Below are 21,852 nucleotides of genomic sequence, written 5' to 3'. Positions count from 1 at the left end.
GATCTCCGGTGAACCTGCAAAGAAGCCGAGCCGGGAGGGGTTTCTCGGCGACGGCCCTCCGACGCTCAAGTCAGGCAACGAGAAATGAGAGAGGCAGCGTAACTGTGGCTACAGTGAATATATGTGCATACCTTCGTCGACGTCTGGGGGCCCTTATATAGGACCCCGGGGAGGCACGGACACACTTCTTGAAGCGTGCACGCTTCGCCAAACATACCTTAACGAGCCCATGTCAGAAAAGCACCTCTGACGTCGCTCCGCAATCATCCGAGCATATCCCGGATGTGATGGTGGAAGCTTCCACCGTACGATCCTGCGTACGGCTCGGAGCAGAAACTACAAGAACCGGCGACTATAAACCCTCCGGCCGGAAAATCGTCGAGCAGCGACGTTAAATCTTAGAGTTGAACCGGCGACTATAAACCCTCCGGCTTGAAGACCGTTGAGTAGCGATGTTAAATCTTAGAGTCGAACCGACGACTATAAACCCCCCGGGTTGAAGACCGTCGAGCAGCGACGTTGAATCTTAGAGTCGAATCGGCGACTATAAACCCTCCGGCCGGAAGACTGTCGAGCAGCGACCTTAAATCTTAGAGTCGAATCGGCGACTATAAACCCTCCGGCCGGAAGACCATCGAGCAGCGACGTTAAATCTTAGAGTCGAACCGGTGACTATAAACCCTTCGGTCGGAAGACCGTCGAGCAGCGACGTTAAATCTTAGAGTCGAACCGGCGACTATAAACCCCCCGGCTTGAAGACCGTCGAGCAGCGACGTTAAATCTTAGAGTCGAACTGGCGACTATAAACCCTCCGACCGGAAGACCGTTGAGTAGCGACGTTAAATCTTAGAGTCGAACCGGCGACTATAAACCCTCCGGCCTGAAGACCGTCGAGCAGCGAGGTTAAATCTTAGAGTCAAACCGGCGACTATAAACCCTCCGGCCTGAAGACTGTCGAACAGCGATGTTAAATCTTAGAGTCGAATCGGCGACAATAAACCCTCCGGCCGGAAGACCGTCGAGCAACGACGTTAAATCTTAGAGTAGAACCGGCGACTATAAACCCTCAGGCCTGAAGACCGTCAAGCAGCGACTTTAAATCTTAGAGTCGAACCGGCGACTATAAACCCTCCGGCCTGAAGACCGTCGAGCAGCGACGTTAAATCTTAGAGTCGAACCGGCGACTATAAACCCTCCGTCCGGAAGACCGTCGAGCAGTGACGTTAAATCTTAGAGTCGGACCGGCGACTATAAATCCCCCGGCTTGAAGACCGTAGAGCGGCAACGTTAAACCCTAGAGTCGGACTGGCGACTATAAACCCCCCAGATGAGGCAGCGTCACGTTGTAGCACTTCAGCGAGACACTAGAAAAAAGTCCATGAAAAATGGAAAGTCGTTTGACCGATCGACACAGTAAAGAAAAACACTAAGCGAAATGCTCATAGAAATCCCAAGGAGTGCAAAGTCGTTTGACCGATCGGCGCAGTAAAGAAAAACACTAGACGAAAAGGAACACTCGCCTAGTAAAGAAATCAGAGTGGGAGGTTGTTTGACCGATCGGCGAAGTTAAGAAATTCCCTGCAGAAAAAAGGTCGAGTGACCGGTCGGCACAGTTAAAAGGAACACTCAAAATGAAAGGCTAACGCAGCAAGAGTGGGTATTCATTTAAAATTAGCATTTAAAAGTTACAGACGCCACATGAAAATTAAAGTCTCGCCGGTCGGAAGAATTACTGAAAATACTTCATTCAAGGAAGTCAAAAATATGCTATGGATAGTAGTGAGAAGCGCCGCATGCTCCATAGCAGGGATGACCACGGACTCGGGGAGCTGACCCTTGGACTTCAGATAATCTGCCGTGGCGGTGATGGCCAACTCGAAGGCGATGACCAGCCGGTCGCACACTTTCTCCACAAACTCCGCCGAGCGGATGTAGTTTTGCCTCAGGGCGGCGACTTGGCCCGGCTCCGCCTCTTGGTACTTTTTGAAGGCAGCGCGAGAAGCATCAAGAGCCTCCTGTAAGGCTTTCAAATCGTCCTTGAGTTTGGTCACCTCCTCCGAGCGGCCTTTCTGCTCGAATCTCTTGTAGTCTTGCTGGTCGGAAGAATTACTGAAAATACTTCATTCAAGGAAGTCAAACATATGCTTTGGGATAGTAGTGAGAAGCGCCGCATGCTCCGTAGCAGGGATGACCACGGACTCGGGGAGCTGACTCTTGGACTTCAGATAATCCGTCGTGGCGGTGATGGCCAACTCGAAGGCGATGACCAGCTGGTCGCACACCTTCTCCACAAACTCCGCTGAGCGGATGCAGTTTTGCCTTAAGGCGGCGACGCGGCCCGGCTCCGCCTCTTGGTACTCTTTGAAGGCAGCGCGAGAAGCATCAAGAGCCTCCTGCAAGGCCTTCAAATCGTCCTTGAGTTTGGCCACCTCCTCCGAGCGGCCTTTCTGCTCCCCCTCTAGCAGCTCAGCCAGCTCATTCACACGCTGCTGCAGAGCTCGGGCTTCAACATTCTTCTTTTCCAGATCAGCAATGGCGGTGTTCTTCTGAGTGGTGGCGAGCTCAATTTTGTGGTCATAACTTTTGACCTGCTTCTTAAGCTGCTCCAACGTGTACGCCTGGTCGGCCGTCTTCTTTCTCTCGGCCTCTAACAGATCCTTGGTTTTGGTGAGCTCCTTTTGCAGCTCAACATAAGAAGGGCCTCGGGAAGACGACGGGCCGCCGAGCGGATGTAGTTTTTCTTTTTTTATTTTTTTTATTTTTTTCAATCTTTTTTTTATATTTTTCCCCTCCCGGCTTAGCTTCTTTGCAGGTTCGCCGGAGATCTACATCGACAGTCGGAGACAGCGGAGCGTGCCTCGTCCCCAGCGTCCGTCGACTCAGTGCTCGTACAGGATCAAATTGGCGCCGTCTGTGGGAACACACCTGAATCTGAGTCTAGAAGATAGAAGAAGCTGGACGTCAACTCCTGGTAACGCTCTCTCCTGAGGAGCTCGAAGCACTCGTCCAAGCGCGAGCAACAAAAATCGTGGAGCAGCTGCAGAAAGCTCAGGCTGAGCGGGCAGCACAGCAAGCGACATCAGCATCGGGGGGCTGAGCGGCACACGAAGAGCGGTCGGAGCAGCTCTCAATATGGGGGCAAAATAAGGGACCGACCGACACCCAGATGGGGGCACCGCCCGCCCCGATACCTTTTCATCGGGCTCTATTCCAGACGCCCTCGGAGGTCGCGCAAGCTAATCAGGACAAAGGATCTTCATCAGACGAAGCACCCGTCCGGGACGTAAGAAAAGGAAAAGCGTCCCGAACGGACGCGTCACCCGAGCTGATCAACCGGCAGTTCTCAGATGCCATCCTGCGTGATCCACTACCGAAGCATTATGTGCCCCCTGCGATCGGGGAATACAATGGGACAATCGACCCAGACGACCATCTGGGTAAGTTCGACAGCACTGCCACTCTGCATCAATACACAGATGGTGTGAAGTGCCGAGTGTTCCTCACCACCCTTTCGGGATTGGCGCATCGGTGGTTCCGAAGGCTGCCGGACGGATCTATCACGAGTTTCAAGGAATTCCGAACAGCGTTCCTCCATCATTTTGCGAGCAGCAGGCGCCACCAGAAGACCAGCGTCAATCTGTTCGCCATCAAGCAAGGCACGAGGGAATCGCTCCGAGCTTACATCCAACGCTTCAACCAGGTGGCCATGGACATTCCAACAGTCACCTTGGAAACAATGATGAACGCATTCACGCAAGGGCTCATGGATGGTGATTTCTTTCGCTCGCTCATCCGGAAGCCGCCCCGGGACTACGACCGTATGTTACATAAGGCCAACGAGTACATCAATGTGGAAGAAGCCCAGGCGGCGATAAGAAAGGAAGCCCTGACGGACCAACTAGCTTCCGCTGAGCGGAAGCAGCCAGTCAGTCACCAGCCCCCAGAGGACCGCGAGCCGAAGCAGCCTGTCCTCATCAGCACACTCGGCCGCACGCCGTCCAGCAAGTCGCGGTCGATCGGGCCAAGCCCAAGGGGAAGGTATGGACCCCGATGTTTTGTTCACCCCATCCGTCAGCTACTCACAACACCCGCGAATGTCGGAGCCTCCCCCCATCACTCATCCTGCGCCAAGGAGCTACCGCCGCCGATCACCTTCACCAGACCGGCGACATCGACAACGGAGCCCCGTTCAAATAATAGAAAGGAGATCCCCCGAGCGCCAGCATCGTCAGCAGCCCGGAGCCCACCATCTGGTGTCGCATGAACGACCTCGACCATCCGCTCGGGAGGAGGAGAATAGGGGCAATGCATCTCGAGGCGAGACCAACATTATTGCCGAAGGCCCGACTGGAGGAGATTCCAATAGAGCCAGAAAGGCACACGCAAGGCAGCTGAGGATACATGCGGTCGGCTGCTGCAAGGAGAGGGCGAGCGGACCCGAGATCAGCTTCGGGCCTAGGGACCTCGAGGGGGTCGAAGTCCCACACGATGACACCCTGATCATTCGAGCAGTAATAGCTAACTACACTATTCACCGCATTTTCATTGACACAGGTAGTTCGGTCAACATAATATTCAAGAAGGCCTTCGATCAACTGCAAATCGACGGAGCTGAACTACTGCCAATGACAACCCCCCTCTACGGGGTCACTGGGAACGAAGTCTTGCCGGTCGGCCAGGTCCGGCTGGCTATCTCGTTGGGAGAGGAGCCGCTCAGAAGGACAAGGACCACCGACTTCATCGTGGTTGATGCTCCTTCTGCGTACAACGTTATCTTGGGGCGACCGACTCTTAACGAGTTCCGGGCGGTCGTCTCTACCTTCTGCCAGAAGATCAAGTTCCCGGTGGAAGATCGAGTAGGGGAAGTGCGGGGAGACCAACTGGCAACTCGAAGATGCTATGTGGAGATGGTCCGAGCATAAGCCAAGTCCGCTCGGAAAGTGTCGCGAGTCGAGGGAGCCTACTACTAGGAGGATGAGGATGGACGGCGACTGGAGAGACCATGGAGCGCAAACCACCTCTAGCCCTATCGGGCCGGATGAAAGGTGCGTTGATGTAATATATTTTATGAATATTTCGTTCGGTTGTATCCTTTGGCTGCAGGAATGAAAGTTATAAGAACAAAGCAAAGGCATGAGCATTGTACGACAAGCGGGTAGTTGCATGAAGGCATGGTGAAGACCCCGTGTCGTTCGGCCGGGCGTATAGTATCCAGGCCGCACGCTCGATGTCGAGGACCCCGTGCCGTTTGGTCGGGCGTATAGTATCCGGGTCGCACGCTCGATGTCGAGGACCCGGTGCCGTTCGGCCGGGCGTATATTATCTGAGCCACATGCTCGATGTCGAAGACCCTGTGCCATTCGACCGGACATATATTATCCGAGCCTCATGCTCGATGTCGAAGACCCGGTGCCGTTCGGCCGGGCGTATATTATCCGAGCCCCATGCTCGATGTCGAAGACCCCGTACCGTTTGGCCGGGTGTATATTATCCGAGCCTCATGCTCGATTTCGAAGACCCCGTGCTGTTCGGCCGGGCGTATATTATTCGAGCACCATGCTCGATGTCGAAGACCCCGTGCCGTTCGGCCGGGCGTATATTATCTGAGCCCCATGCTCGATGTCGAAGAGTCGAACCAGCGACTATAAATCTTCCAGTCGGAAGACCGTCGAGCAGTGACGTTAAATCTTAGAGTCGAACCGGCGACTATAAACCCTCCGGCCGGAAGACCGTCGAGCAACGAAGTTAAATCTTAGAGTCGAACCGGCGACTATAAACCCTCCGGACTGAAGACCGTCGAGCAGCGACGTTAAATCTTAGAATCGAACCGGCGACTATAAACCCCCCCGGCTTGAAGACCATCGAGCAGCGACGTTAAATCTTAGAATCGAACCAGCGACTATAAACCCTTCGGCCGAAAGACCGTCGAGCAGCAACGTTAAATCTTAGAGTCGAACTGACAACTATAAACCCTCCGGCCTGAAGACCGTCGAGCAGCGATGTTAAATCTTAGAGTCGAACCGGTGACTATAAACCCCCTGGCTTGAAGACCGTCGAGTAGCGACGTTAAATCTTAGAGTCGAACCGGTGACTATAAAACCTCCGGCCGGAAGACCGTCGAGCAGCGACGTTAAATCTTAGAGTCGAACCGGCGACTATAAACCCTCCGGCCGGAAGACCGTCGAGCAGCGACGTTAAATCTTAGAGTCGAACCGGTGACTATAAACCCCCCGGCTTGAAGACCGTCGAGCAGCGACGTTAAATCTTAGAGTCGAACCGGCGACTATAAACCCTCCGGCCGGAAGACCGTCGAGCAACGACGTTAAATCTTAGAGTCAAACTGGCGACTATAAACCCTCTGGCCTGAAGACCGTCGAGCAGCGACGTTAAATCTTAGAGTCGAACCGGCGACTATAAACCCTCCGGCCTAAAGACCGTCGAGCAGCGACGTTAAATCTTAGAGTCGAACCGACGACTATAAACCCTCCGGCCGGAAGACCGTTGAGCAGCGATGTTAAATCTTAGAGTCGAACCGGCGACTATAAACCCTCCGGCCTGAAGACCGTCGAGCAGCGACGTTAAATCTTAGAGTCGAACTGGCGACTATAAACCCTCCGACCTGAAGACCGTCGAGCAGCGACGTTAAATCTTAGAGTCGAACCGGCGACTATAAACCCGCCGGCCGGAAGACCGTCGAGCAGCGACGTTAAATCTTAGAGTCGGACCGGCGACTATAAATCCTCCGGCTTGAAGACCGTCGAGCGGCGATGTTAAACCCTAGAGTCGGACTGGCGACTATAAACCCCCCAGATTAGGCAGCGTCACGTTGTAGCACTTCAACGAGACACTAGCAAAAAGTCCATGAAAAATGGAAAGTCGTTTGACCGATCAGCGTAGTAAAGATAAATGCTAAGCGAAATGCTCATAGAAATCCCAAGGAGTGCAAAGTCGTTTGACTGATCGACGCAGTAAAGAAAAACACTAGGTGAAAAGGAACACTCGCCTAGTAAAGAAATCACAGAGTGGGAGGTCGTTTGACCGATCGACGAAGTTAAGAAATTCCCTGCAGAAAAAAGGTCGAGCGACCGATCGGCATAGTTAAAAGGAACACTCGAAATGAAAGGCTAACGCAACAAGAGTGGGTATTCATTTAAAATTAGCATTTAAAAGTTACAGACGCCACATGAAAATTAAAGTCTCGCCGGTCGGAAGAATTACTGAAAATACTTCATTCAAGGAAGTCAAAAATATGCTTTGGGATAGTAGTGAGAAGTGCCGCATGCTCCGTAGCAGGGATGACCACGGACTCGGGGAGCTAACCCTTGGACTTCAGATAATTCGCCATGGCGGTGATGGCCAACTCGAAGGCGATAACCAGCCGGTCGCACACCTTCTCCACAAACTCCGCCGAGCGGATGTAGTTTTGCCTCAGGGCGGCAACGCGGCCCGGCTCCGCCTCTTGGTACTCTTTGAAGGCAGCGCGAGAAGCATCAAGAGCCTCCTGCAAGGCCTTCAAATCATCCTTGAGTTTGGTCACCTCCTCCGACCTGCCTTTCTGCTCCCCTTATAGTAGCTCGGCCAGCTCATTCATACGCTGCTGCAAAGCTCGGGCTTCAACATTCTTCTTTTCCAGATCAGCAATGGCGGTGTTCTTCTGAGTGGTGGCGAGCTCAATTTTGTGGTCATAACTTTTGACCTGCTTCTTAAGCTGCTCTAATGTGTACGCCTAGTCGACCGTCTTCTCTCTCTCGGCCTCTAACAGATCCTTGGTTTTTGCGAGCTCCTTCTACAGCTCGGCATAAGAAGGGCCTCGGGAAGACGATGGGCCGCCCTGACTCTTCAGCCTCTTCAGCCTCTTCAGCTCGTCCTCCACCATTGCCAAGCAGTTGGAGACAGCAACCTTTTCCACCCATCGCTGATGTACACGGAAAGGTTAAAAGGCCGATCGGGAAGACTACACAAAGAAGAGGAAACAAAGCTTACCCATGTGGACTGCTGCATATAGCTGTCAGCTAGCTTGTCGAGTGGTATTGTTACGCCTGAAAATTTTCAAATTAATTTTAGAAATATTCTATGATTTTTCTGGAATTTTAGAATATTTTTATGGAATTTTTAGAATAGCCGAAGTAGCAAAAACATAAAACAATCTAAACGGGAATTGAACCCGAGATCTAGCGAACCCTACGACTTATAGATAGCTCTAGTAACCAGGTGGCCCCAGCAGGGGTGTGCTGAAAGAAGAGAGAAACAATTATATTTATGATTGAGTTGGGGTGAAATTAATCACTTAATATAAATAGGGAGAAATTAAGTGGAGAGTTATTATTTTTTTCTAACGACAACTCTCTTTCTCCCTAAAACCCTCAACGCCGCCTCCTCTTTCTCTTCACCCTCTCGGCGCCCAAGCTCAAGAAGACCTAGGGTTTCCTCCCTAAGGTCGAAGGAGCACCCTCCGGCGACGACTCCGGCACGAGGACGCTCCTCTCCGCGAGAAGAAAGCATAGACGCAAGAAGATCGTCGAGGAGATCTCTTCTTCGGAAAAGCCTAGTGATTGGATTGTAAGGAAAATTAGCGCAGGAAGTAAGAAACCCCTCACCTGCAGTATAAGTAGCTATTCGTATGTTTTTATGCATTAGTTTAGTCGTATACAGATTTTCAGTACGTAGGGTGTGTTCTAATGCACACCAAGTGTTTGATAAAATGTTTAGCTCAGTAAAATGCCATAGTAGGCATTTTAATAGCTCAGTAAATGCAGTAGAAGCATTTAAAATAGCATATTTAGTCTTGCTCCAGCTTATATGGGACTACGGTCCAATGGGTGGGCTCCCATAGTCGCCTCTAGGTTCAGATAACCTAGCTCTAGGTTCAAATAACCTAGTAAAAAGCAAGACATGATAAACTAGCTATAAACAGTATTTTACTTTATCAGTGGCACTGTACTGGACTTCAGTTGTCCTTGGATTGGGCTCCCACAGTCGTCCCTAGGTTTAGATAACCTAGTAACCCTACTAGAATTGAGATTTGCAACCCCGAGTCTAGTTAGGGATGCGCGCATAGCAAGTACAGTTATCGAGCCCATTAGCAGCATGATTAGTATTTTCATCTATTTATGATAAATAGCTTTCAAAAACTCACAATCAGTTATGTGAACATGATTTAAATTCAGTATTAGCTTAGTTCAGTTCAGCTTAGTTTATGTTCCAGTTTAACTCTTTCTTAATGATATTCCATGATTAGTTTTGATGACATGTTTTAGTATTCATGTTAGTAATTTCAGTATGCCATGCTTTAACATGTTCAGCATATGTTTTTAATAGCATTCTTTAAAAAGCATGTTTTCATCGAATGCATGTTTTTGTGAGGTAGATGGTTTTTTACTAAGCTCCCAAGCTTACAGATACTTCCTTTCTTTATACTGCAGATAAAGGTAAAGGAAAGATGGATTAGCGGAGGCTGGAGGACAATGTGATGAAGATGTGTGTGACAGGAACTTGGAATAAAGATGCTTGGGAACTGGCAAACCTGAATATTTAGCATTTCTGAATTTGGTTATTTTCTATACTTTAGAATGTTTAAGTAGTATGAACGGTGAAGTATGCACTAAGTTTGATATTAGATAGCAAACTATGAGTAGTGATATGCCTAGTTGTTCGCTTTATGCTTATAGAGTTGATATATGTGATTTGTGCACGAAACAATGCTGAAATCAGAGCTCAGCTGCGAAATCAGAAACCCCAATCGATCAACCGATCGATTGGAGGGCCCTCAATTGATCAGCTGATCGATTGGGGAGCTCGTTTCCGCGAACAGTAAGCTTCTGGATCGATCAGCCAATCGATCCGGTAGCGTTCCGTCGCGAACAGAGAGTTAATGGATCGATCAACCGATCGATCGGGGAATTAGCTCTCGCGAACAGAGAGCTTTGGAATCGATCACTGGATCGATTGGCAAGTTTGGATCGATTAGCCGATCAATCCAGAATTTACCCCGTACACAGTAGCAAGCTGAATCGATCAGTGGATCGATCAGACCACTCCAATCGATCCAACGATCGATTGGGAGGCCTGATAACAGCTGGAGACCCCTCATTTCAGCCCTTGATCATATGTGAAGCCTAGATTACCTCATTTAGCATAGGAACAACATTCAAGATGTAGTTTAAATATGAATTTCAGATCTAATAGCAATTAGCAGAAGAAATTGTATTAGTTAACAAAATTTTTAATTAACTCAGTTTTCCGCACACTAAGAATAGTTAACAACAATATAATGTAACCCCCGGCCTTACAACTTAGTTGGTAGGAGGCGGGTCATTACAGAGTGGTATCAGAGCAAGTTCCATACTTTCTCACACACACATCAGCATTGAACCTGCAGCTTCCAAGTAAGAATACCTCTCACTTTATTTATGCATTGTTTGCCTTCATGTTTATAGATGACTAGAGCTTGTTTTTATATGATAACATCTAACATGATAACAGTAGTTATGTACCTATGATTGTATTAGTTATGTATGTCCTCTATTTCTCTAGAAATGGTACGAGAACGCCCAGCTAGAAAGACACCAGCTACTGAGCCCCAGCATGAGGCAGGCAGCTCAATGCCTCCTCCAGACCTTGTAGCAGTAGTGACTCAGTTACAGAAACAACTAGTTGAACAGCAACAGGAGATAGCCACTCTAAGGGCTAATCAACAGAACACTCCCACTGTCACTCCAGAATCGAATTTAGCAACCCTAGTAGTGATAGAGGTTCCACCAGTCCAACCTGCAGCACCAGTAGCCCCAGCAGCAGGGGCAAGGAGAGAAGCCTATCTGATCCAGTGGCAGAAAATCAAGCCAGAGAATTTCTCAGGCACCAGTGAACCATGGGATGCCCAAGCCTGATTCAAAACACTGGAGAGTACGATGGAGCTTCTGGACTGGCCAGAACATGAGAAAGTGAAGTGCACCTCTTTCTGCCTGACAGGGGACGCACGTATGTGGTGGGAGCGAATTAAAGCGAAGTGCCTAGTGAACCAGATGGCATGGGCCGACTTCGAGAGAGAATTCTTTGAGGAATTCTTTCACATACGGGTCACAAACCGCCACTACAACGAGTTCACTGAATTTCGTCAGGGCAATCTTTCAGTTGAGGAGGCCGTGAAGAAATTCAACAAATTGGCTCGTCTATGCCCTGAATTAGTCAGCACTGAAAGAGAACGAGTCCGGTTGATGCTCAAGATGTTAAGGCCAGAAATAGCAATGAATGTGGCTAGCGGCATTCATAGGCCGCAAACTACTAAAGAACTAGTAAGCAGTGCTGCTTTGACCACTGAGCATTACCAAAACAGCATCAAGCAGCAGAAGCAAGCCGTTTCAGAGTCTAAGGGCCAAGGAGGCTCGGGTACTCAGAAACACTAGGGCCACAGCTCTAACTAGAAAGGGAACTCTGGTAACAAACGTAAGCCAGGGAGTTATCCTAAAGGAGGACCGGCCAGCAAACAGCCTAGTTATCCTAAGTGCGCTACTTGTGGGAAATTCCACCCTGGAGTTTGTCGCAAGGGCACACGAGGATGCTTTGAATGTGGCTAAAAAGGACATATGACTAAACAATGTCCAAACAAGATCAGTCTTCCTCCACCACAGCCGATCCAGTACGGAGTTAACCCAGCACAGTTACATCAGATGCAGGCTGCTTTAGATGGTCCACACATCAGTCAGGGCAGACTAGAAGCCCCCTCAGCCACGACGAACGCGAGGATCTACTCACTCACCAGAGAGGACGTGACGAATGCCTCGACAGTTGTTACAGGTCAGATTAGCATTTTACAGCAAAGTGCAACTGTCTTATTCGATACTGGGGCAACCCATTCTTATATATCCAGGACATTCGTCGAAAAGCTAGCAATACCTCCTGATGCACTTAGTGTCAGTTCCTGACAACACTACCTTCAGGAGAAATTATGGCATCTACGCACTGGCTCCGATCAGTGCCCGTCAGTATAGCAGACAGAGAGCTTTTTGGCGATCTGATAGTGTTAGATATGGCTGACTACGACGTTATTTTAGGAATGGACTTTCTGATCAAGTACGGTGCCTCCATAGAGTGCCATAAACAGAGAGTTGTATTCCAACCTGAAGCAGGAGTACAATTTGGGTACACCGGAGAACCAAAGAGAAAGGCTAAGAAGTTTCTCTCAGCTTTGAAGGCACAGAAACTATTGGATTCAGGATGTACGGAGTTCTTATCGCATGTAGTCAATACCAGTCAGAACAAGGACCAAAAGCTAGAAGAGGTCCGAGTTGTATGTGACTACCCAGCAGTCTTCCCTGAGGAGTTACCAGGCCTAGCACCAGACAGAGAGATTGAATTTGAGATAGAACTCATTCTTGGTACAAATCCCATCTCCAAAGCACCCTATCGCATGGCTCCAGCAGAACTGAAGGAACTTCAGGAGCAACTACAGGAGCTGCTTGACAAGGGCTTCATACGCTCTAGTCACTCTCCATGGGGAGCACCTGTATTATTCGTGAAGAAGAAGGAAGGGAGCATGCACCTGTGTATAGACTACTGATCCGGCAGTAAGGACGGGGGACCCCCTTTGTGGGGAGCCAATGACACGTGAAGGTCAGAAGTCAAAAGGGTCAGCATAAGGCCCATCCGATCGGAGAAGGGTCGGGTCAACCGACCGAACGGGTCCAGGCGGAATCAAAGACAACCCGACGGGGAGTCGGGTTTCCGACGCTCATGGTGAACAGGGTCGTCGGGCAGAGCGGGTAGCCCGCTCGGTCGAGGCGTAAAGCATCAATGCTGTGAAGGAACATTCTCAGCCGAGCACCCGGTCGGACCGATACCTACGCCCGGTCGGACCGATACCTACCGAGCGGATGGACGTTCGGCTCGGGGAAAAAGGAGACAAGGACAAGGGGACATTGGGGAACATCCTCTGACAACAGGCATGTTCGACGACCAAGCTATACGCAGAATCCTACGACGGAAGGTTCTGCTGTCCCATCAGAGAGGTGCTTGGACTGTAGCAGTATGGTGTCAGGCATGCTCCTCTGGTAAGCTCATACTAAGGTATGGTAAAGGACACATGCACACCTCGGTAGGTGTGCATAAGCCTCCCCACAACTCTATATAAGAGCCCTCAGACTTCGCTGGAGGTACGCGATCTCTCATCTTTGGAGCCACTCCATTGTTTTCCTCTTGCCTGACTTGAGCGTCGGAGGGTCGTCGCCGGGAACCCCTTCCCGGCTCGACTTCCTTGCAAGTTCGCCGGAGATCCATACGACCGGTCAGAGATCCACATCATCATCTAGAAGAGCGCCACGTGTCCAGCGTCCATCGACTCAGTGTTCGGACAGGATCAAATTAGCGCCGTCTGTGGGAACGCACCTGCATCCGAGCGGAATAGATGGATGAAGCTGGACGACCTCACACCGTGATGCTCTCCCAGGAGGAGCTCGAGGCTCTAATCGAGGCAAGAGCAGCTAAGCTCGTGGAGCAGCAGAAACAAAAGGCACAAGCCGAGCGCCTAGAGCAACAGGCGACGTTAGCATCATCAGGCCGAGCGGCAGTAGAGTTCCGACCGGAGAATATCTCAGCATTGGGCCGAGATAAAGATCCGGTCGGCACTCAAGGGGAAGCACGACTTCTTTGCAGGTGAGAGGTGCGCCGATGTAATTCATTTTACGTATGTCTTGGTCGCTTGTGTCCTTTTAATGCATGAAGCAAAGTGATAAAACGCATTTGGCATTATTCGCCGAATGCCGCTCGGCAAGGCGTGTATCATCCGTGTTGAAATTAGCCTTGAAGGTCGTCGAGCTCCGACGTTAAATATCGAGAGTCGGACCGGCGACTATAAACCCTCCGGCCGGAAGACCGTCGAGCTCCGACGTTAAATATCGAGAGTCGCACCAGCGACTATAAACCCTCTGGGCGGAAGATCGTCGAGCTCCGACGTTAAATATCGAGAGTCGCACCGGCGACTATAAACCCTCCGGCCGGAAGACCGTCGAGCTCCGACGTTAAATATCGAGAGTCGGACCGGCGACTATAAACCCTCCGGCCGGAAGACCGTCGAGCTTCGACGTTAAATATCGAGAGTCAGACTGGCGACTATAAACCCTCCGGCCGGAAGACCGTCGAGCTCCGACGTTAAATATCGAGAGTCGGACCGGCAACTATAAACCCTCCGGCCGGAAGATCGTCGAGCTCCGACGTTAAATATCGAGAGTCGCACCGGCGACTATAAACCCTTCGGCCGGAAGACCGTCGAGCTCCGACGTTAAATATCGAGAGTCGCACCGGCGACTATAAGCCCTCCGGCCGGAAGACCGTCGAGCTCCGACGTTAAACCCGAGAATTGAACCGGCGACTATAAACCCCCCGGTCGGGACGAAAGACGCTTGAAGATAAGCGGCAAGGGAAAGTAGTGACAAGTCGTATGCCACCTATGCCCGCTCGGGAGGCCTAGTTGGCCGAGTTGTGTGTCATAGGCCCCGACCAATCACCCACAAGCATGCAAAATAAAAATGAAGTTGCACAACACAGATAAATTTTTCATTGAAATTAGAGAAAGCAAGGCCGAGCAGCCGAATTACAAAAAAGGAAGTTTTTTGGTCGAACGACCGAATTACATAGAGACTTCTATTCCAGAAAATCATAAAGGTCCTTAGGGATGTTGCTAAGGAGCACTACATAGTCTTGGGCCGGGATGCTGGCGGAGTCAGGGAGCTGACCCTTGGACTTCAGATAGTCCGTCGTGGTGGTGATGGCAAGCTCAAAAGCAGTATACATCCGCTCGCATACTTTTTCTGAAAATTCGGTCGAGCGGATGTGCTTCAGCCTCAAGGCTGCGACTCGGCCGGGTTCCGCCTCTTGATATTCTTTGAAGGCAGCTTGGGAAGCTTCGAGGGACTCCTGCAAAGTCTTCAGTTCATCCTTATGTTTAGTCGCCTCGGCCGAGCGGCTCGCTTTCTCGCCATCCAGCTGCTCCATCATCTCTTTGACTCATTGCTCCAGGCCCCGGGCCTCGACATTTTTCTTCTCCAGATCGGCGATAGCCGTTTTCTTCCGATCGGTTGCCAGGCTTATTTTGCGGTCCAGTGATTTGACTTGTCGTTCGAGTTCGGCCAGAGTATGGGCCTGGTGGGCCGTCTTCTTTTGCTTAGCCGCCAACAGATCTTGGGTCTTCTTGAGCTCTTTCTGCAGATCAGCGTATGAAGGACCCTGGGAAGGCGCGCCGCCCGAACTCCTTAGCCTCTTTAACTCTTCGTCCACCATGGCCAGACGATTGGAGACAGCGATCTCCTCTACCCATCTCTGGCATGAATAAGGAATGTTAATAGCCAATCAGAATTACGGCATAAAAAAAACTTCATAAGAAAACACACTTACCCCAGTGGCCTGTTGCATATGGCTGTTGGCCAGATTGCCGAGTGGAATCATCGCGACACGTGCCCGAGCGTCGACCCACATCTCGGCTAGGGCCCCTTCATGGTGATCATGTGCTCAGGCGCGGTTGGCCGATCAGACTCGGGCATCAACTCTTCGGTGGGGAGATGCAAGGAGACCCTGATGGTACGGTGCCGACCGAGAGTCGTCTGAGCGGAAGCTAGGGAAGGATCGGAGGCCGGTGCAGAAAACTGGGACAAAATGGCCGAGCGTTGGACTCGGCGGGGAGAGGGCAGAAGAGCGCTGACAGGTATGGCCTCGAGGGGATCCGCGGACGCGTCCAGTTGGGATGGGGTCCGATTGGACGAGATCGCCTCAACCGCTGGGGCTTTGCCGCGAGAATCGGCGGTGGTCCGCTCGGACGGCTGGACCGCGGAAGTGGCCGATCGAAGTGGTGTCTCCGCTCGGCGCCTCTTTTGTCGAAGAGGGCGCTCTTCCTCCTGAGCGGAGCCTTCCTCCCGGACGGAAGGCCCTCGGCTAGAAGTTATGCCAACCGTCGGCTCCGGGAAAGAAGCCTGAGTGGCCGACTCCCCCGCATTTGTTTCGCTCTCTCCTTCGTTAGAGCCGACCGGGGTGATGCCCAGTTGCTCCATCTCTTTGGCAGCTACGGCCTCGAGCGCCGTCGCTTTCCTCTTCAAAATCCCGGCCATCACGGACTCCATGACAATGTCCGCTGCAAAGGAAAGAGGAGAAAATCAGTTAGCAATCAAGGCGAATGCACAAGTAAAATTCTTACCGAAGCCGCTCGGGAGGGGAGTCCGTATCGGACTCAGGCCAAATATATACATCACCCCTTCAGGTAAGAACTTGTTGATGTCAAACTTCAGACCGGCTAGCATGTTGGCAGCGTGAAGATAGTCCGGTCGGGTCTTGAACCTCTTTAGCTCAGGGGAGGTTGGCGGTCCGACCTGCCACTGGGTTCGGAAAGAGGCCCGTTCGGGAAGACGAAGATAGAAGTAGTACTCTTTCCAATGTTTATTGGAAGAGGGCAGTTTATTAAAGAAGACTAAACCGGGTCGAGCCTGGAACATGTAAGTACCCAGCTCAGACTGTTTAGGGTAATAAAAATAGTAGAAGACCTCCGGTCGGAGGGGAATGTTGTGGATTTTGAACAAGACAACAATGCCACATAAAAGGTGGAAGGTGTTAGGGACTAAGCTACCGAGCGGAACACCGAAAAAATTACAGACTTCTACGATAAAGGGATGGAGTGGAAATCGCAGACCGACTATGAACTGGTCGCGGAAAACACAGATAGCTCCGTGCGGTGGTTTGTGTGGCCGAGCGGAGGGGGAGGGTAAGATAAGTTCAAAGTCAGAGGGGATGTCAAAATTGTTTATCAAAATATAGGCGTCGTGCCGATCGAAGCGCGACTCCATGGTGGTATACCACGGGCCGAGGGCTGGGTCTTGAGGATGAGAGGAACTGGCCATTGTCCGAACGGGCGAAACCACAAAAGGCGAGGAGAGGCAAATGATAGAAAGAAGAAGACTACAAACAATACAGCAACTAGAGAGCGAGAACTCGACAAAAAACACGAGGATAACAAAGAAGGGGTAAGGACCTTACAAAGAAGCTGAGGATTGAAAGGAGGAGGCTGGAGATCGCCGGAAACGGAAAAGATTGATCGCCGGAAGTCTGAAACGCTAGAGGAAGCTGGGGAGCACGAGAAGGCACAAATGCGGCGAGGAGGGGGAGAAGGAGAAGGCTTTATAGGGTTGAGCCCGAGTGGCCTCCACCGTCGGATGCAGGTCACGGGAATCGAAGCACGCATTGGGCCGTCCATTTTAAACCGCCTCGGTCTTGTCGCCCGCGACGCCGCCGCCGTACGATGACGGCAGCAGCGCCACGTGGCATTCTACCACTGGAGTGCATTTAATGAGCGCCTTCACGAGGCACAGAGCGCATGCCCGGCCTTAATGTCGAAGATTGGCGCAAATTTTGAAGAGATCCGAGGAATGTTGGCGTTGACTAAGGTCATAGCTACCCCCGTGGGGGTCGAGTGGAGGATAGTTTCACAGAGACGCCGCTTGGCGTGACTGGCGGTCCAGTCAGTCGGACTAATCGCCTCCTTCGACTAGACTTGAAGGGGAGGCAAGTGATCCGGCAGTAAGGACGGGGGACCCCCTTTGTGGGGAGCCAATGACACGTGAAGGTCAGAAGTCAAAAGGGTCAGCATGAGGCCCATCCGATCGGAGAAGGGTCGGGTCAACCGGCCGAACGGGTCCAGGCGGAATCAAAGACAACCCGACGGGGAGTCGGGTTTCCGACGCTTATGGTGAACAGGGTCGTCGGGCCGAGTGGGTAGCCCGCTCGGCCGAGGCGTAAAGCATCAATGCTGTGAAGGAACATTCTCAGCCGAGCACCCGGTCGGACCGATACCTACGCCCGGTCGGACCGATGCCTGCCGAGCGGATGGACGCTCAGCTCGGGGAAAAAAGAGACAAGGACAAGGGGACATTGGGGAATATCCTCTGACAACAGGCATGTTCGACGACCAAGCCATACACAGAATCCTACGACGGAAGGTTCTGCTGTCCCATCAGAGAGGTGCTCGGACTATAGCAGTATGGTGTCAGGCATGCTCCTCTGGTAAGCTCATACTAAGGTATGGTAAAGGACACGTGTATACCTCGGTAGGTGTGCATAAGCCTCCCCACAACTCTATATAAGAGCCCTCAGACTTCGCCGGAGGTACGCGATCTCTCATCTTTGGAGCCACTCCATCGTTTTCCTCTTGCTTGACTTGAGCGTCGGAGGGTCGTCGCCGGAAACCCCTTCCCGGCTCGACTTCCTTGCAGGTTCACCGGAGATTCATACGGCCGGTCAGAGATCCACATCATCATCTGGAAGAGCGCTACGTGCCCAACGACCATAGACTCAGCGTTCGGACAGGATCAACTACCGAGCACTGAACCAAGTCACGATTAAGAACAGGTATCCTCTTCCCAGGATAGATGACCTATTCGATCAGTTAAAGGGAGCAGCAGTGTTCTCAAAAATAGACCTCAGATCAGGATATCACCAAGTGAGAGTTAAAGAAGGTGATATACCCAAGACCGCTTTCAGGACCAGATACAGACATTATGAGTTCGTAGTCATGCCCTTTGCGTGACGAATGCTTCGGCTACTTTCATGGACCTCATGAACAGAGTATTCAGGGAATGCTTAGATAAGTTTGTCATAGTGTTCATCGACGACATTCTTATTTATTCCAAAACTCAGGAAAAACATGCGGAGCATCTGAAGATAGTACTGCAGACCCTCCAGCAGAACCAGCTATACGCCAAGTGTTGGTTGCTATTCGGAAAACCTAGAGATTCCATTGTACAAAAATTTTGTACAAAGATATGAACCTTTTCCTAGCTACCATGTGTTCTTTTAAATTAAATTTTGGATCGCCTGCGGAACTTAACACGTTTGATCCAAAAATTAATCTATATGTTCTTTTAGGTTTTGACTTGGATCTCCTGCGGAACTTAACACGTTCGACCCAAATCACCTTAAGTTATTAATTCCATTAAATATTAATTTCCATAATTGGTTCCCAGTACTGACGTGGCGAGGCACATGACCTTCTTGGATATGGGAGCAACCACCACCGACTAGACAAAACCTTTTATAGAAATCTAATATTTAATTTCCTAAAATAACTTTAGGTTAACCGAAAAGAACAATCAAATCACAAGGAAAAAAAAACAAAAGAACACAACTTCGAAAAATATATTCGAAATACTAGAACGTAAGCCTCTTGTATTTGGTATTATTTTCATAAATAACTAGTATGACGCGGAAAGAAAAATTACTAGTTATACCTTGTAGAAAAACCTCTTGATCTTCTACCGTATTCCTCTTCTAAGCTCGGACGTTGTGTGGGCAACGATCTTCTGAGATGAGAAACCACCAACCACCTTCTTCTCCTCCTAGCTAGGTTTGGCCACAAATAGCTTAACCAAGGATGAAGAACAAAACACCAACCAAGCTCCAAGAGATGCTAGCTTTCTCTCCTTCTTCTTCTTCTTCTTCTCCAAGTAGTATCCGGCCGCCACAAGAGCTCCAAGCCTTTGAGAGATTCAGCCACCACAAAGAGGGAGAGAAGAAGAGGATGGCCGGCCACTCCAAGGAATAAAAGAGGGAGAGAAATAATAGATGTTGTATCTCATGAAGGCACCCTCACCCCTTCTTTTATATTCCTTGGCCTAGGCAAATTAGGAAATTTAATTACAATAAAATTTCCTTAATTCCCTTGACATGACTTAATTGAGAAAAATAAAATAAAATTTCCCCAATTAATCTCTAATGGCCGGCCACATCAAAAGAGGTAAATTAGACAAGTTTTAATCAACAATTAAAACTTCCTAATTTGTTTCCGAAAATTTTAAAAATTAAAATTTCTCTTTAAAAATCTCTTCATGGTTGATAAAAAGAAATTTCTATAATTTTAATTTTATCATCATGTGGATAATTTTAAAGAGAAAATAAAATATCTCACCAATCTACAAATAAGGAAAGAGATCTAATCTTTTTCTTTAATCTTTTGTAGATCTTTTACAAGAGAGATATTTTAATTTTAATTCTCTTTAATAAATTATTTCTTCCACATAATAAAAATTAAAATTAAAATTCCTTTTTAATTTAATTTGGCCGGCCCCCACTAGCTTGGGTTCAAGCTAGGGCCGGCCACCTAATTTTATACCTAGGCCGGCCCTAGCTTGGTTCCCAAGCTAGCTTGGCCGGCCCCCTATTGGTGGGTATAGAAGGTGGGTATAGGTGGGTATAGTACTCTATAAATAAGAGGCTACGATAGGGACCGAGAGGAGGAATTGGTTTTGGTCTCCCGATAAAATTAAGCATCCCGTGTTCGCTCCGAACACACAACTTAATTTTATCAATAATAATTCATTCCACTAGAGAACTATTATTGAACTACCGCACCAATCCCAAATTACATTTTTGGGCTCCTTCTTATTATGAGTGTGTTAGTCTCCCTGTGTTTAAGATATCGAATGTCCACTAATTAAGTGAGTTACTGACAACTCATTTAATTAATATCTAAGTCCAAGAGTAGTACTACTCAACCTTATTGCCATGTCGGACTAGGTCCACCTGCAGGGTTTAGCATGACAATCCTTATGAGCTCCTCTTGAGGACATTATCAACCTAGTATCTCTAGGACACAGTTTCCTTCTATAATCAACAATACACACTATAAGTGATACCATTTCACAACTTATCGGGCTTATTGATTCATCGAACTAAATCTCACCCATTGATAAATTAAAGAAATAAATATCAAATATATGTGCTTGTTATTATATTAGGATTAAGAGCACACACTTCCATAATAACCGAGGTCTTTGTTCCTTTATAAAGTCAGTATAAAAGAAACGACCTCAAATGGTCCTACTCAATATACTCTGAGTGTACTAGTGTAATTATATAGTCAAGATAAACTAATACCTAATTACACTACGACCTTCTAATGGTTTGTTCCTTTCCATTTTGGTCGTGAGCTACTGTTTATAATTTATAAGGAACCAATAACATGATCTTCTGTGTGTGACACCACACACCATGTTATCTACAATATAAATTAATTGAGCAACTACATTTATCATAAATGTAGACATTTGACCAATGTGATTCTTATTTCTAGATAAATGTTTATACCAAAAGCTAGGCTTTTAGTATACACTCTAACAATCTCCCACTTATACTAAAAGACTAAGCTGCCATATCTGCTGCCATACATCTGATTCCCAACCCTTCAACATGCCCATCAAAAGCTCTTACCTTAAGGACCTTAGTGAAAGGATCTATAGGTCATCACCTGATGCAATCTAGGCAGCAACAACTTCTCCTCGTTTATACGATTTCTCGTATTGGGTGGTACTTGCGCTCTATTGTGTTTACTTGCCTTATAGACTTATGGTTTCTTCGAGTTTGCTACTGCACCAACATTATTACAAAAAATTGTAACAATCTTTGGACAAACCAGAAATCATATCTAAGTCTATCTTGAGGTTATTGAGTCATTCAACTTTTATGGCTACCTCAGAGGCTTGTCATATACTAAGCTTCTATGGTGGAGTCCAGAAAAACACCTATGCTTATCACTCTTTCATAGTTATGACTTTACCTCCTAAAGTAAACACAAAACCCCGAGGTTGACTTATTATTATCCCTATCCGATTGGAAGCCAAAATCCATGCAACCCACTAGGACCAAATTAACTGCCTTGTAAGCTAGCATATAATCTCTAGTGTCTCTAAGGTATATGCTTTACTGCAGTCCACTGTCCTTGTCCAGGGTTACTTTGATATCTGCTAACTATGCCCTTGACAAAACAGATTTCTGATCTCGTGCATAGCATATATTAGGCTTCCGATAGCCGAAGCATAAAGAACTGTC

The sequence above is a fragment of the Zingiber officinale genome, chromosome 8A (genome assembly GCF_018446385.1).
Source record: "Zingiber officinale cultivar Zhangliang chromosome 8A, Zo_v1.1, whole genome shotgun sequence".
Classification (NCBI taxonomy): domain Eukaryota; kingdom Viridiplantae; phylum Streptophyta; class Magnoliopsida; order Zingiberales; family Zingiberaceae; genus Zingiber; species Zingiber officinale.
This window is presented reverse-complemented; position numbering follows the sequence as displayed.